The sequence below is a fragment of the Globicephala melas genome, chromosome 20 (assembly GCF_963455315.2).
Source record: "Globicephala melas chromosome 20, mGloMel1.2, whole genome shotgun sequence".
Classification (NCBI taxonomy): domain Eukaryota; kingdom Metazoa; phylum Chordata; class Mammalia; order Artiodactyla; family Delphinidae; genus Globicephala; species Globicephala melas.
Window position 1 is genome coordinate 5407000 of NC_083333.1, and position 15870 is coordinate 5422869.

General features: G+C 37.3%; 1 protein-coding gene across 1 annotated transcript in view; it reads left to right on the forward strand.

Moving 5' to 3' along the window:
* The first annotated feature begins 3836 nt into the window (after positions 1 to 3836).
* Positions 3837 to 15870, forward strand: part of TAOK1 (TAO kinase 1) — a 149000-nt gene continuing 136966 nt past the window's right edge. The window contains exon 1 of the mRNA XM_030861930.2: positions 3837 to 3936. The gene's annotated coding sequence lies outside the window, so the exon portion shown is untranslated. The remainder of the gene's footprint in view (positions 3937 to 15870) is intronic.

The following is a 15870-nucleotide window of genomic DNA, read 5'->3' on the forward strand; positions in this document are numbered from 1 at the left end:
CATTCACAACTGGGTTCAAATTCTAGCTCACCACTTACTTATTAGTTTTTTGATTTTGGGGAAGTGACATAAACTCTCTGAACCCTGGTTTCCTTACCTATAAAACAGAGGTAATAATAATAGTACATCACAAGTTTGTTGTGAGGATTAAATGAGACAATGTTTGGAAAGAACTTATTCTTGGTTTTGCCACTGCTTGGGTAACTTTTCTGTCAAGGTCAAATCATGGTTGGTACCCATTCATCTCCCACAGCTTTCTGACCCCAATTTATAGGCTCAAAAGAATACCTAGTTGAGATATGAGATGGCCTCTCAGGGAGGTGACACTTGAAGCATATTAGCCGTTAGCAGAAGAGTGAATAATATCAGGATGGTAGGAATATCCTAAGGTTAGAGAGGTATGCAGGGGTTTTGTTTGGATTTAATTTGGAAGGCTTTGGGGAGTCATGCAAGAGTTTTAAGCAGAGAAATTAAACATTCAGCTTTTAGAAATTGCACTTTAGGAAGAATAAAACCATTTAGCTCAGGACAGAGAATGGGGCATCCTGAGGGGTAGCAAGGAGAGTAGTTGGAAGGCAATTACAGTACCTCAGGTGAGAAACTGAGGTATGAACCACCACAGCAGAAGCAATGGGGATGAAGAACGAGACCAATCCAAGAAGTGTTCAGGAGTTAAATCCACAGAAAGTGCAATATCTGCAACCATTCTAAGCATTGACTTATTTTCCTACCATCGATGAGTATAATTTTCTTTTTTTTGATAAATTCTAAAAATTAAATAACTGATATGTTTTGCAGTATCTACTAACAGTACTTTCCTGTTGAACAAATTTGACATTGGGATAAGCCCATGTGTAGGTGTGTGTGTGTGAAATTTGAAGAATTTGAGGAGGGAGGCCTATTTGCACCAGATCATAGGCACAGATCTGGAATAATAATAATAATAATGAGACAGCCAGAATCTCTTAAGATGCCCCATGTGCTGAGGAAATGGGGCGGGGGGAACTACAATTTGTGGTAGAGGTGGAGGTAAGTGTGAGAACGAGGTAGTGGCAGATACAAAATACTATAAAAACACCACACATACAACATCAAATCTTTAGATTTAACTACCAGTTTATAAGAAATATAATCATTGAAGCAAATATGAAATGACATCATGAGGAGGCAACTGGCCAAGTCCAGAATGTGGAAAATTCTTAGGATATATAATCTGATTTCTTCAACAAATAAACTACATATGAAAAAGAAAGAAAAAAGGAAGGAAGGAAGAAAAAAGGAAGGGGAACGTGAAAAGAGACTTAAGAGACATATTTATCAATCAAATGCAAAGTGGAGAATTTGTTCAGACCCTGATTCAGATAAATGTGCTATGAAAAGATATTTTGGAAACTATTGGGAAAAACTGAACACGGATTGGGTATTAAATAATATTAAGGAAGTATTGTAAAGGTGTGATAATGAAATCAAGGTTATGTTACAACAAAAGTATTTGTTAGAGATACGTATTAAAGTGCGTACTTACAGGTGAAATGTTATGATGGTTTATTAGAGATTTACTTAAAAGTACATGGGGTGAGGGGAAAGGTTGTGGGAGAATAGGTGAAACAAGATTGATAAAGTGTGATAACAGCTGAAGCTGGATGATAGACACATGGTTTACTATTCTATCTGACTCCTTTTTTTGTATGTGTGAAATTTTCTATAAAAAGATTAAGAACAAATACTATGGGAAAGCATGAATCTCTTTCCATTCCCAAATGTATGAAGTAACTAGAACATTCTTGCTGTAACACTTTCAGAAGATGGGATCAGGACTGGAGGGGCATCATTTAAGGAGTGGGTGGAGGATGAGGGGCTTCAGGGACAGGAAGGTACAAGAAAAACTGGTTTTGAGTGGTGCTGAAAAGCCAAAGAGGAACACAAGTTTCAAGATGGAAGGAGTATCAACTGTGTCAAGTATTGTAGATGTCAAGAAGGAAGGGATTAAAATGAATACTCCACTAGACATAACTAAGGAGGACACTCTTGACCTTGGCGAGATCAAATTCTTAGTTTTCTGTGGAGGTGGGATGATAGACAAATTTTCCAAGACTTTGTCTGTGAAGGACAGGAGAGGTGAAGATCATAATCTTTCTTTTCCCCTCAGAGAAGGAGAAACTTGGGCTTGTTTTTTTAAATTTTATTTTGTTTTATTTGTTTTGTTTTTAATGCTGAGGGGAAGTTGCCGTTTGAGAATGGTTGACGATATAGGTGAAAAGAGTAATGACTGACTGACTTGCAAAGCAAGGACCCTTACTAGGAGAGGGAACATTTAGAACAAATTACATGTACATCTGGCTGAAGCAGAGAGCTTGTTTTTTCTGATCACAGCCAATGTACTTTCCTAGTTTATTGTAACTTCCAACAACTGTTCTGGTGTACATTTTCACTCACAAATCTCACACAACAGATCTATTCATCTCAGTTGTTTTACTGATTGAAGAACCAAGATTTTTTATGACTGCACCTTAGGCATACCTTTTGGTTCTTGAATAAAATTTCTCTTTGTGGCCCACTGGAGGGGTTTTCCCCTAAAAAAATGTTTTTCATTTAAAAAAATGAGAAGCACTACCTCTTCCCTTAGAACTCTTTAGTTTGTTTACTGCACTTGTTACTCAACCTACTCAATCCACAAAAACTTTTCAAGAATTTGTCCCTTTCCTACCATCGCTAACTATAGGATGGTTTAGCTCTGTATTTCCAACTCTTGTTACAGTTCCAAAAATTATTATAAACGTTTAGAATCTGAAAAACTCAGTTACATACTGATTACGCTGACCAGCTTACCTCTGAATTCCACGGAGGGATTGAAATAAGGTGTGTAAGAAGGGGGCTATTCAACATGTCAGGGCAAGCTTCTCATTCGCAGGGTTTTCTGGGGGGGACGGATATTTTGGGAGTGGGAAAAGCAAAGGAGAAGAGCAGATAAGCTCTTCTTTCTTAGATTTCAGGGTGAAATGAATGCACCTGACGCTTCTTTCTTAGATTTCAGGGTGAAATGAATGTACCTGACGCCCACGTGGCAGAACGGCTCCGCCAGGTGAGCGAGGCCGGACTGGAGACAGGACGGAACTCTGGGCCATTCTGGAGACTCCGCCCAGTGTAAGCACTCGCGCGCTCCCGTGAGGGCGTGCACGCGTACGCAGTCTTGCCTCGCGCAGGGTCGAGCCTGTCAGGCGGGAAATCTCGCGAGATTGGAGACTGGGATGACTGTCGGGAGGAGGGGAGTGGTGTCTGGGAAGGGGGGGGAATCTGGGCAGCGGCCGGGCTCTGTGGCTTCAGGGCTCGGAGAGAGAGAGAGGGAGGGTGGCAAAGAGAGTGAGTCGGTACCGCCGCCTGCCTAAGGAGAGAGGAGGGGTCCTGCTTGCCTGCGCCCTTCGCGGGCCGAGAGCGCGAGGCACCCGCGAACCTCTGAGGCCTCCAGCCCCTGGGGACCCCGCCCCGCCGGCCGGCCGGCCCGGGGCCTCTCTTCCCTTTGTGAGCGCCCCCTTCCCAGGGGTGGTGGTGGCTGAGGTCTGTGCGTGGGCCCGCCCGCCGAGGGGCCGCGGCGGGGGACCGAGAGGGCCTCGGCTGTGTGAGGACGGGAGGCGGCCGAGGCCCGGGCCGGTTCCCCCGAGGCGGCGGCGGCTGCTCCCGGCACTTCCCCGCGCCATCTTAGCTGAGTCCAAGCGCTGAGGGCGCCTCCTCGACCCCGGTAGTCCCTTCGCCCCCCCCCCCCCCGCCCCTTGTCGCAGAGCTTGGGCTGGGCGGCTTGCTGGGGCTCCGGGGGGGGGGGCGGCGGTCTGTCGCCTGGCCCCCTCCTCCTCCTCACTCCTCGCCCTCCAGCGTAGCGGCTACCCAAGCGCTGCAGGGGGCTGTGGCTGCCTGCTCCGCCCCAGACCTGTCGGCGAAAGGGTAAGGGCACCTCTGCCTTGGGAAAGGGAGACATGGAGGGGGCGGGGAAATTCGGCCCACTTTGGCCGCTGCGCGGAAGAAGGGATGTGGGGGTGGGGTGGGGGAGGGAGACAAGGAGGGTCTGTGATTCTGTGGGTGGGGTGAAGAAGCTGGTGAGCTGGGCGCCCTCCCGTTTTGAGGGGCAAGAGCAATTACATTCCTCTTTCCTGAGGGTTACCGGAAGGGGTGGTAGAAGAGGATGTCTCGAGGAAGGTGTGGCCCTCCTAGGGAGACTGGGTTGATGTGCACCCCGATTTAAAGGCGCGAGGTCCCTTTCCCTTCTGATTCCTCTGCTCCTCCCTCTCCTCCTTTGTAGTGTCTGTGAATTCTTGGGAAGGGAGACCGCTCTGGGTAGTCTACTGGGTGGATTCCCACCCTCCCTCCTTGCTCGGGAAATCTGTACCCCTCTTCTCTAGGGATGATGGAAGCGTTTCTTTCCCTCAACCCTTCCCCATTCTTTAGTCTACTGCAGTGCTGCAGAAGTCCAAGGCAGTTTCTTCATACACAGGCCCGTGTATACACTGAAGGGAGGGGGAGCAAGAGAGGGAAGTAATGGCGCTTCCCTTAGAAAGGTTACCCCTTTTCCTTTGGTTTTAAATCGATAACGGTACTGGTTTAATACTCTTCCCCTGAGATCTGTCCCTGGGAAGTATGTCTGTTACTGTTGGGGGGGCTACGGCCTCTCAAGAGAGACCCTGCCATGTTAGAACAGTTTTGATGTCTCTCTCTTTTCAAAACACTGGGTTGACTTTTTTTGTGTGTGAGCATATTGGGTTTTCGTTAGGATTAAAATAAAATAATTTTGTACTCCCTCATTTCCCTCTTTTTTTTTCTTCCTATGACTTTTGTAGTTCTTGAAGAATTATTAAAGATTATTGTACACAGACAGGCTGTCTGATGGACATTCCTTCTCCCTGAGCTGTGAATTTTTAGGGTTAATACTATTTTGTATGCATTGAAATCGGAATTTTCCGAAAATGATTAGGTTACAAACCTTTCTGTTGAAAATGCCTTGTTTCTTAATGTAATAAAAATTAATAAAGATTAATTTGCCTAATGATATTGTGATAGGATCTGTATTCTGTAGTCAGTAAGTCGTTTTTCCACTTCTTTTGCTTCATGTCATATTTGTTTAAAACAAATCATCTTATCTGGTTTACAGTAGTACTTGTTGGTTTTGTTCAGTAGAGTAGAAATAAATTTAAAAAAAATTAACATTCTGGAAGTGTGTTGCCAAGTTCTTGTGACCAAAGAGTAGTCTTGAAATCTACAGTTGATACTTTTTTCTTTAAGTATTTAGAGTTACTGATGAAGTGATTTCAAAATGTTCCGTACATGAATATTCATATAATTAAATAACTTTTATACAAAGTGATGAAGGTGACTAAACTAACTACAGAGATCTTGTCTTGACGTTTTACTAGCAAGTTGTATTTGGTGTTTAAGCTTTACTTAGTGGGTGACTTGTTTTTAAATACTTCCAAATGCCATCTGCATATTACATTGTCCATCAGAGCTTTTTTGGTGTTTGTTGTATTTTGAAACCTGTTTTAAGACAGGTATTTAAAGATGTTAGTAGTAGTGGTGTTAAGCATTAATTTAGTTTCTGTCATCTTATTTCATGATTTTAATATAGGGAGACACATTAATGGTATGTTAAATCAGTTTTTATTGTTTTTCCTCAGCAAATGGAATTCTCCTTACTTTATTCTCTTTTGATTTTTATCTGAACTCATTTTAACTTAAACAGCACTTCTCATTTGAATCTTTATTTCATGGCACAAAGCTGCATGTTGTGGTGTGTAGTTTTCCCCTCTTTGGCAAATTGTGAGGTAAAGTCTAATTCCTGTGTTATGGCTTGTTGGTAATTAATTCATATATACTAGCATGTATAAACCCAAGCATACTGCTCAGTAAAAAGTGACTGTTTTTGTCTTCGAAAGGTGAAGGCAGAGGGGATTTATCAATAAGGGCTACAAAACTTAAGGATGTACACTGGATATAGGTAAACTACTTGCTATATATCAGCATACTAGAACTAAGAGGTACTCTTTAGAACAACTATGAAGAAACCCTTTTCAGTAGTTGGTAGGAATTCGGTTAAAGGTGGTAAAACTATGTTCATGACCAATTAGATAAATTCATTATTAAGGAAAAACTGTCTGCGGGTTATTGCAGGTGAGTTCTGATGCCCCTGTCAGAAAGAGAAACTAAGAGCTGTTAGTCTGAGTTAATTGATTCCAGATTATATGGTACCTCTTGGGTTTCTAGTTATCTACAAAATGGCAGTGTACATCACTTCCTGTTCTTTCACAACTGATTCTCTGAATTCCCTCTTAGTGACTTAATTTTTGGCATTCTGATACCTGATTTGTTAATTTGGTTATAATTCTCATGTTTTATAGATGGAAGAATTTCTAAGAATCAATTGGGTTTAAAGGCTTTGTATAGTGTAGGATTATCTTGACAGTAACTAAATTTCCTTCCAAATTAAAGGATAGTTTCTCAAACAGATTTAAACTGAGAGGTTTTAAAGAAATACAGCAATATACAGGACCAAAAGTATGAGTGAATTGAATAGAAAATAATTATTGTATTTTCTGTAATATATATTTTGGGAGAACTGTAGATGTGGCAGTTAACTGACCATGTTAATATAAAACAAGTTTTCTTTACATCAAGGTATATACATGATATTTGGTCCCATGCTGTGATGCCATCCCAGTAGTAAGAAAGAAACTGATTACTTACAGAATACTAGGACTGAATACTCTTAACTAACCATAAAAAGTGTAATTTATTTTAAGAATTTGCTGGTACTTAGTAGATATGAATACTTAGTAAATCCAGAAGTTATCTAGGGGGCCAACTGTTGGCATTGAAATTAGATTTGAGATTAATCTGTTATTCAAATTAATAAATTCTTTGTTTTTCATTTGACTGCTCTGTATAGTAAAATCATTTTATTTCTCCTCTGTATATCTTTTTGGTTATCAGTAGTCTGTTGTAATAATTGTACTCATACTGATTTAACCTTTTAGAAATTAGGAGCTTTTTTCTATGTATAAGGTAAGGGCTGCTATTCAGTTCAGGATCATATATGAATGCATCTCTTCTAAAAAGTGTCAATTCTGTAGTTAAGTCTTGCATAAAATTGAGATTGTTCCATTAAGCAGAGTGCCAACGTATGTTCGTCTGCCTTTAGGTTTCTGTACTTGTTCATGGCTGGATTATTTTTTTATATTCTTCAAGATTTCAAATTCTAAAAATGTAAGTGTAAAAGATACAAACCTCTATTCATTCCATTATATTGGATTAAAATATTTTAATTTTAATGATAAAAATTGATATTTAATATCATTAAAGTGTTTCATACCTTTTTAAAAAATCCACATGAATTTAAATGTTGTGTGGAGGGGCTAGAAACAATTACTTTCAATTGGGATGTTCTTTTAACATTTGGTAACAATTATTTCTGTATCAGTCTCTTCTGTTTGTGCTAGAAGCAGACTTTTTGTTCTGAAATACAGTTTAAGGCTGCATTTTCTTAACTAGTGACAAAATTAAGCGGCCCATAAAAGGTGGAAAGGTTTTTCACAATATAAAAAATTTATGTGGCATGTAAATAAAGTTAATAAAAGTACAGGTTACTAGGTACTTTGCATAATTAATATATAGCCTGTTAAAAATGCCAGTAGCAGTGACATTGTTATAAAAGCATAACTACATTTAATTGGCCTCTAACTTATCTTTAAAGCTGAGAAGGGGCTGAATTTTCTTTTTGATAAAATTATTCAATATGATTATGTTGTGCAGATTCAGAAGTAGATGAATTACTTCATTTAGAAAGACATGCAAAGTTTAGTTTCTAAGAAAAACATCAACAGATACTGGAATGGAACAAAATATTCGGGTCTGCAGCCACCAATAATACAACTGTCACTTAATATATCTTAATTTTACCATTTATGAGCTGTGTAACTTCTTTATATAACATTTTTAAGCCTCACTTTCCCTGTCTATAAAATGAAAATAATGCCTACTTTATAAGGTTGCTAGGTTTAAATGGGATAACCCTTGTTAAGTACCTAATGTATTGTTTGATACATAGTAAGCACCCAATAAGTTGTTGGCTGTCACATATTAGCCACTTAATAAATGTTTACAAATGAAAATAGTGAGTCTAATATTTAAGAATGAATTACATTCCATAATTTTGATTTGAAGTTGGATTTATACATTTGGAGCTCAACGTATATTTTTTAAAGAAATGGTTCGAATTTCTAACCAAGAATAGCTTACAAACTTTTTTGTACCTGAAATGGACTACTATGTAGTTCTATAAGAGATTTTCTTTTTCCTTTGCTGGATGTAAAACCTGTCCTAAAGAACAAAATTTCCTTCCTCTTTGGTACTTCATTTGTTTATTTAAGTCTTTTGCTATCATACTTCTACTTCCTGGAACTCTTTTCACCATCCCTGGCTTTGAGGGAATCCAAAGTACTCATGCTCTCCTAAGCGTTTTTTTTAGGTATGTTTTGTAGGTATGTCTCATCTTGAAAGTGCTTTATATTCCACAATATATTAATTCAGCAAATGTTAAGTGATGATTACATGCCAATAAGGTTTGGTCCCTGCCCTGGAGGAATTCTGTCTTCTCACTTTTTCCACTTCCTAAATAGTTTTCTCAAACCAGATATTCAGAGGAAAGCAAGGATCTTCCTGTGGTTGTCAGTTCCTCTAAGCCAGTGCTTTTCAAACTTCAGGTTGTGACCCATTAGTGACTTGTCAGTTCAATTTACTGGGTCACAACACCAATTTTTTTAAATAAAAAATAATGGGTAATACCAGAGTGTGTTGTGTAAGTAAGGGTGAGCATTGTAATGGGAAACTTTTTTTGGCTTTATTTTTATGTGTTCTGGGTTCACAGATAAATTTTTTTGAAGTTTCTTTTTGAACTCATGCTTTTTACTTCTAATTGCATATTTCTGAAGTATGAATATGCTTGTTTTTTCTTTTTCTTTCAACAATTCTCCTTTCAATCTCTCCTGATTCTAGTCTCTAGTCTATTTGTTAGTTATGTTGCACATATTTACCGTTCCTAGGTCTCAAAGCTTGTTGGGGTACTGATAGGTCCTGGGCAGGATACCAGCAGTTTTGGGTATGATGATAACTTCTGAGGTTTTTATATTGGGGAGCATGTTATCACATGCTCTAATGTCACGTCTTATGTATGTGAGGGCAATTTCTCATGAATTGCAGGATTTATTTTAAAAAAAAAACTTTATTTGGAGCATAATAAGAAAATATCTTTTATTTTTATTTGAGTCATATATAGATTTAATTTTAAACTATTAATTGCACTATATATATGTTTGTTTATTTGTTTGTTTGTTTTTTTGCGGTACGCGGGCCTCTCACTGTTGTGGCCTCTCCTGTTGCGGAGCACAGGCTCCGGACGCGCAGGCTCAGCGGCCACGGCTCACGGGTCGAGCCGCTCCGCGGCATGTGGGATCTTCCCAGACTGGGGCATGAACCCGTGTCTCCTGCATCGGCAGGCGGACTCTCAACCACTGCGCCGCCCTATTAAGTATTTTTAAAAAATTTCAGTGTGCTTCAGTGCATTACATCTAATGATATCCTTATATTTTGGTTGATTTTTTTTTTAGTTCACTTATGGTGGTAGTTACGAGTCTCTAGTTTGTATTTTGGACTGATTTTTTCCAGTTTGTTTCCACTGAAGCAGAGAAAGGTTTTAGAAAAAGTTGATGAACAGCATTACTAAACAAGGTCAAGGTTTTTCCTTTTTTACACTTGGGAATTTAGTGTCACTCAAAATTGGAAAACTTGTCTCTTTGCCAAAAGCATCCATATTTTTGATTGTAAAGACTAAAACTACTTATTAACCTATAATGGTACTTGATAAGGAAACTTTACTCTTCACTGTTGCACTCTGTATAGTATGTGTTACAGTATTTAATATACTGCGGTTAAGGAAGCTCATGCTGTGTAAATGGTAGATGATGATTGTGATGTTTTTTATAGGGAACATCACATTATTGGAGTACGGTATTTCAGTTGGTTTTGTTTCTTACAATTCAAGGGTTTTGAGTCCTGGGGGCGCAGTATAATGTGCTCACTCTCAGATTCTTTACTTTGACATATGTGCTTGTTACTGATGATAATTTTTCCATTACCCAGAAAAGCACAAGTAATTTGAAAATACCGTAATGAAAAGATCCTTTTATCTTTAGTTTAGATACTGACAAAATATTTTTGTGTATTATGTGTGAAAGTTCAGTTCTATGAAATAATGCCATAAAACTTAAATCAAGAGTAAAAAGATTTTAAGGAAAAGATGGGAAAATTTTCTATTTAGGAAAGAAATGTTCTGTAGTAGAGAAACTTGAATGCTAGCAATAGAAAGTATAGAATTTGGATATTTCTTTGTTTATGTGGCATTTTGATTGAACTGATTATGCATATGCATACAAATGTATGGTAAACTGGTTGGAGAGGTCCACTGCCTTCAAGAATAGCATGGTTTTAGGGGAAAACAAAAATATTGATCCACGAATTTTGTTTTTGTAATATGTATTAGATAATTTGATAAATTAGAAGAATAAGTTTCACAAGAGAGTTTATTACTGTAGTAAATGATGTTATACCAAAATCCTAAATAATGCATTGTTACCAAATGAATTTTTTTCTTTCTCTGGTTGAATACATGTGAAATACGTGTTGTTTATTATTTGATAATCAAATAAATGATAAGGGTGGTGGGCTTTTTAAAATTTGTTTTTTGTTTTCTTTCTGCATTTAGTAGTTTCAGTATCAGAAGTGAATTAGATTTTGTGTCTTTAAGGAAGACCAAATGTGATTTTTTTGCAATTGTTTTTTTCAGTCAACAAGAATGAACCTATGTTGGAAGTTAAATGTTTTGAGAACTTTAAATAGGAATCAAATAAAGAACTTTCATTTTTATTTATCAGATTTGAAATGTAGATGTATTAATAATGTATCATTCTCTCAAAAATTTAAGTTGAAGACTTAGTCTCCTAACATTTTACAGTCTGTCTACTCTAAAGAACTAAATTTAACAAGACATCTGGTTAATTTAAGAGCCTTGTAAATGCACATTTTCTTTCAACCTTCCTGGAGATGGCATGGAATATATTAGGGGAGGAATGGTGAAATAGATACAGTAAGCAAACATCGAAAATGCGTTTTATGATTATCTTTGAGGTGGTAAATCCAGTCATTAACAGTATAATGGTTCTGCTTTTGACGTACGACATGTTTATTAAATAATACAAAAACTGTCTAATTGTTTTTGACAATTAATATATTAAGGTACACCACCATTCTGTTTTTTTTTAACATGAATTATATTGGATTAATATTAGGTGAAATGGTATCCCAAATTTTAGTATCTATTATTCTACTTTATCTCATTCAAGTGGCATTGTGATATGAGATTATAACATTTTTTTTTTTGAAAAAGTGTTCTTTGTTAAATCCTTTTGAAGCATAGTCATTAAGCTCTTTGGTTTACTCATATTTGGTTTAAGCTTAATATAGAAATCAATTTCAGTTTAACACTTTGAGATACATAGGTTATAATTTATGATCTGTCGGTATGTACTATGAAAACACCAAATCAAAACAGTGATTGATGGAATTTGAATTTAAAGACTACCAGTATAACCATTATCTACATAGCTTTAGTATCAAAATAAGATTGTCATAACACATGTACTTATCATGTATCTTTTGAGTGCTGCATTCTAGGCACTGTACTTATCAAAATAGGTTCAGTGATGACACATCTATTTATTATACATTTTTGACTGCTATTTGCTAGATACTGTGTTGGGATACAGAAATGAGTACGATTTAATCTCTCCTGTTTTTTCAGTTCAACAGGGATACGGACTTGCAAATAAATATATCATACAATAATGCAATGCAAAGTTTCGAAAACATGACAGTGTTGACATTTTAGGTAGGATAATTTATTGTGTGGATTTGTGCAGTGTATTATTAGATATTTTGAAGCATCCCTGGCCTTTACCCATTAGATTCCAGAAGCACTCCCTCTCCCCAGTTGTGACAATTAAAAATGTCTCCAGATATTGGCAAAAGTCCCCTGGGGAGTAAAATCACCTGTTATTGAGACTCACTGGTGTAGTGAATACTAAGGTACAAAGAACTGTCATCAGACAAGTGAAATAAAGTGAAGGGATGTTTAGGTGGAATGACCCCTAAGGGAGTGCAGTTTTATATGGGTCTTGAAGAAAAGTAGGAGTGGAAAGGGAATTATATACCTGAGAGCATGAAAGATCAATGTCTATGAATGTAATTAGTAATAGTTTGTGGCTATAGGCTATTTATGTGGTTTGGGATGGTAATTCAGTAAAATGAAGCTGAAAAACTACTTTGGGGCCAAAACTTTTTTTTATTTTAATTTGATTTTATTTATTTTTTTATACAGCAGGTCCTCAACAGTTTTATACACATCAGTGTGTACATGTCAATCCCAATCGCCCAATTCATCACCGCCCCACCCCCACCCCCCCACCTCTTTCCCCCCTTGTTAGTTCTCTACATCTGTATCTCAATTTCTGCCCTGCAAACCGGTTCATCTGTACTATTTTTCTAGGTTCCACATATATGCGTTAATATACGATATTTGTTTTTCTCTTTCTGACTTCACTCTGTATGACAGTCTCCAGATCCATCCTCGTCTCAACAAATGACCGAATATCGTTCTTTTTTATGGCTGAGTAATATTCCATTGTATATATGTACCACATCTTCTTTATCCATTCATCTGTTGATGGGCATTTAGGTTGCTTCCATGACCTGGCTATTGTAAATAGTGCTGCAGTGAACATTGGGGTGCATGTGTCTTTTTGAATTATGGTTTTCTCTGGCTATATGCCCAGGAGTGGGATTGCTGGATCATATGGTAATTCAACTTTCAGTTTTTTAAGGAACCTCCATACTGTTCTCCATAGTGGCTGTATCAATTTACATTCCCACCAACAGTGCAAGTGGGTTCCCTTTTCTCCACACCCTCTCCAGGATTTGTTGTTTGTAGATTTTCTGATGATGCCCATTCCAACTGGTGTGAGGTGATACCTCGTAGTTTTGATTTGCATTTCTCTAATAATTAGTGATGTTGAGCAGCTTTTCATGTGCTTCTTGGCTATCTGTATATCTTCTTTGGAGAAATGTCTATTTAGGTCTTCTGCCCATTTTTGGATTGGGTTGTTTGTCTCTTTAATATTGAGCTGCATGAGCTGTTTATATATTTTGGAGATTAATCCTTTGTCCGTTGATTTCGTTTGCAAATATTTTCTCCCATATTGAGGGTTGTCTTTTCGTCTTGTTTATGGTTTCCTTTGCTGTGCAAAAGCTGTTAAGTTTTATTAGGTCCCATTTGTTTACTTTTGTTTTTATTTCCATTACTCTAGGAGGTGGATCAAAAAAGATCTTGCTGTGATCTATATCAAAGAGTGTTCTTCCTATGTTTTCCTCTAAGAGTTTTATAGAGTCTGGTCTTACATTTAGGTCTCTAATCCATTTTGAGTTTATTTTTGTGTATGGTGTTAGGGAGTGTTCTAATTTCATTCTTTTACATGTACCTGTCCAGTTTTCCCAGCACCACTTATTGAAGAGAATGTCTTTTCTCCATTGTGTGTCCTTGCCTCCTTTGTCATAGATTAGTTGACCATAGGTGCGTGGGTTTATCTCTGGGCTTTCTGTCTTGTTCCATTGATCTATGTTTCTGTTTTTGTGCCAGTACCATATTATCTTGATTACTGTAGCTTTGTAGTATAGTCTGAAGTCAGGGAGTCTGATTCCTCCAGCTCCATTTTTTTCCCTCAAGACTGCTTTGGCTATTCGGGGTCTTTTGTGTCTCCATACAGATTTTAAGATTTTTGGTTCTAGTTCCATTAAAAATGCCATTGGTAATTTGATAGGGATTGCATTGAATCTGTAGATTGCTTTGGGTAGTATAGTCATGTTCACAATATTGATTCTTCCAATCCAAGAACATGGTATATCTCTCCATCTGTTGGTATCATCTTTAATTTCTTTCATCAGTGTCTTATAGTTTTCTGGTCTTTTGTCTCACTAGGTAGGTTTCTTCCTAGGTATTTTATTCTTTTTGGTAAATGGGAGTGTTTCCTTAATTTCTCTTTCAGATTTTTCATCATTAGCGTATAGGAATGCAAGAGATTTCTGTACATTAATTTTGTATCCTGCAACTTTACCAAATTCATTGATTAGCTCTAGTAGTTTTCTGGTGGCATCTTTAGGATTCTCTATGTATAGTATCATGTCATCTGCAAACAATGGCAGTTTTACTTCTTCTTTTCCAATTTGTATTCCTTTTATTTCTTTTTCTTCTCTGATTGCCATGGCTAGGACTTCCAAAACTATGTTGAATAATAGTGGTGAGAGTGGACATCCTTGTCTTGTTCCTGATCTTAGAGGAAATGCTTTCAGTTTTTCACCATTGAGAATGTTGTTTGCTGTGCGTTTGTTGTATATGGCCTTTATTACGTTGAGGTAGGTTCCCTCTATGCCCACTTTCTGGAGAGTTTTTATCATAAATGGGTGTTGAATTTTGTCAAAAGCTTTTTCTGCAACTATTGAGATGATCATATGGTTTTTCTTCTTCAGTTTGTTAAAATGGTGTATCACATTGATTGATTTGCTTATATTGAAGAATCCTTGCATCCCTGGGATAAATCTCACTTGATCATGGTATATATGATCCTTTTAATGTGTTGTTAGATTCTGTTCGCTAGTATTTTGTTGAGGATTTTTGCATCTATACTCATCAGTGATATTGGTCTGTAATTTTCTTTTTTTGTAGTGTCTTTGTCTGGTTTTGGTATCAGGGTGATGGTGGCCTCATAGAATGAGTTTGGGAGTGTTCCTTCCTCCGCAGTTTTTTGGAAGAGTTTGAGAAGGATGAGTCTTAGCTCTTCTCTAAATGTTTGATAAAATTCACCTGTGAAGCCATCTGGTCCTGGACTTTTGTTTGTTGGAAGATTTTTAATCACAGTTTCAATTTCATGACTTGTGATTGGTCTGTTCATATTTTCCATTTCTTCCTGGTTCCGTCTTGGAAGGTTATACCTTTCTAAGAATTTGTCCATTTCTTCCAGGTTGTCCATTTTATTGGCATAGAGTTGCTTGTAGTAGTCTCTTAGGATGCTTTGTATTTCTGCAGTGTCTGTTGTAAATTCTCCTTTTTCATTTACAATTTTATTGATTTGAGTCCTCTCCCTCTTTTTCTTGATGAGTCTGGCTAATGGTTTATCAATTTTGTTTATCTTCTCAAAGAACCAGCTTTTAGTTTTATTGATCCTTGCTATTGTTTTCTTTGTTTCTGTTTCATTTATTTCTGCTCTGATCTTCATGATTTCTTTCCTTCTGCTAAGTTTGGGTTTTGTTTGTTCTTCTTTATCTAGTTCTTTAGGTGTAAGGTTAGATTGTTTATTTGAGATTTTTCTTGTTTCTTGAGGTAGGTTTCTATAGCTATAAATTTCTCTCTTAGAACTGCTTTTGCTGCATCCCATAGGTTTTGGATCATCGTATTTTCATTGTCATTTGTCTCTAGGTATTTTTTTATTTCCTCTTTGATTTCTTCAGTGATCTCTTGGTTATTTAGTAACGTATTGTTTAGCCTCCATGTTTTTGTGTTTTTTACGTTTTTTTCCCTGTAATTCATTTCTAATCTGATAGCGTTGTGGTCAGAAAAGATGCTTGATATGATTTCAATTTTCTTAAATTTATTGTGGCTTGATTTGTGACCCAAGATGTGATCTATCCTGGAGAATGTTCCGTGCGCACTTGAGAAGAAAGTGTAATCTG